The following is a 1712-nucleotide window of genomic DNA, read 5'->3' on the forward strand; positions in this document are numbered from 1 at the left end:
TGTGTGTCTGTGGTGTGTGTTTGTCTTTCTGAGGAACATCCCCCCCCTGGATACCAAGCTGGCGAGGTTTAGAGAGATAGCTTGGCAGTCTGCTAGAAGATACCAAACCCTGCCGTTACGCTTGTTTACACTGAGCTGCTCAGGAGTCGGATGTTCCCATTAACACACTGTGAGCTCGGCGAGAGATGTGGGTGAGATGTGGGTGGGATGTGGGTGAGATGTGGGTGAGATGTGGGTGAGATGTGGGTGAGATGTGGGTGATGTGGGTGAGATGTGGGTGAGATGTGGGTGGGATATGGGTGAGATGCGGGTGAGATGCGGGTGGGATGCGGGTGAGATGCGGGTGAGATGCGGGTGAGATGTGGGTGAGATGTGGGTGGGATGTGGGTGGGATGTGGGTGGGATGTGGGTGAGATGTGGGTGAGATGTGGGTGAGATGTGGGTGAGATGTGGGTGGGATGTGGGTGGGATGTGGGTGAGATGTGGGTGGGATGTGGGTGAGATGTGGGTGAGACAACGTATCTCAATGCAGAGATGGGATCTGTCCCAAACTGGATCTTCATCCACAGGTTCCACGCTGCTCCATCGAGAAGATTGAAATACTGCTGGTTTTCCCCGATAACTGCACTTTTCGTCGTCGTGCTAGCTAGCAGTAACGACAGCAGCCGTTATGAAGGTAGCCTAGCAGTAACGACAGCAGCCGTTATGAAGGTAGCCTAGCAGTAACGACAGCAGCCGTTATGAAGGTAGCCTAGCAGTAACGACAGCAGCCGTTATGAAGGTAGCCTAGCAGTAACGACAGCAGCCGTTATAAAGGTAGCCTAGCAGTAACGACAGCAGCCGTTATAAAGGTAGCCTAGCAGTAACGACAGCAGCCGTTATGAAGGTAGCCTAGCAGTAACGACAGCAGCCGTTATGAAGGTAGCCTAGCAGTAACGACAGCAGCCGTTATGAAGGTAGCCTAGCAGTAACGACAGCAGCCGTTATGAAGGTAGCCTAGCAGTAACGACAGCAGCCGTTATGAAGGTAGCCTAGCAGTAACGACAGCAGCCGTTATGAAGGTAGCCTAGCAGTAACGACAGCAGCCGTTATGAAGGTAGCCTAGCAGTAACGACAGCAGCCGTTATGAAGGTAGCCTAGCAGTAACGACAGCAGCCGTTATGAAGGTAGCCTAGCAGTAACGACAGCAGCCGTTATGAAGGTAGCCTAGCAGTAACGACAGCAGCCGTTATGAAGGTAGCCTAGCAGTAACGACAGCAGCCGTTATGAAGGTAGCCTAGCAGTAACGACAGCAGCCGTTATGAAGGTAGCCTAGCAGTAACGACAGCAGCCGTTATAAAGGTAGCCTAGCAGTAACGACAGCAGCCGTTATGAAGGTAGCCTAGCAGTAACGACAGCAGCCGTTATGAAGGTAGCCTAGGGTCGGTGTCTTCTAGCTGACAGAGACATGGAGGAAATGTCCCATCCCTGCATTGAGGTTGTTGTCCCGGTAGGGTCGGTGTCTTCTAGCTGACAGACATATGGAGGACATGTCCCATCCCTGCATTGAGGTTGTTGTCCCGGTAGGGTCGGTGTCTTCTAGCTGACAGAGACATGGAGGACATGTCCCATCCCTGCATTGAGGTTGTTGTCCTGGTAGGGTCGGTGTCTTCTAGCTGACAGACATATGGAGGACATGTCCCATCCCTGCATTGAGGGTGTTGTCCTGGTAG

The 1712-nt window shown here is 52.7% G+C and overlaps 1 long non-coding RNA gene across 1 annotated transcript; it reads left to right on the forward strand.

Moving 5' to 3' along the window:
• Nucleotides 1–632: 632 nt before the first annotated feature.
• Nucleotides 633–1420, forward strand: LOC127924980 (uncharacterized). The gene is made up of 3 exons (XR_008119448.1): nucleotides 633–781; nucleotides 852–1306; nucleotides 1342–1420. It is a non-coding gene; the product is annotated as an uncharacterized LOC127924980 (long non-coding RNA).
• The last annotated feature ends 292 nt before the right edge of the window (nucleotides 1421–1712 follow it).

The sequence above is a fragment of the Oncorhynchus keta genome, unplaced genomic scaffold, assembly GCF_023373465.1.
Source record: "Oncorhynchus keta strain PuntledgeMale-10-30-2019 unplaced genomic scaffold, Oket_V2 Un_contig_4872_pilon_pilon, whole genome shotgun sequence".
Taxonomy (NCBI): Eukaryota; Metazoa; Chordata; class Actinopteri; order Salmoniformes; family Salmonidae; genus Oncorhynchus; species Oncorhynchus keta.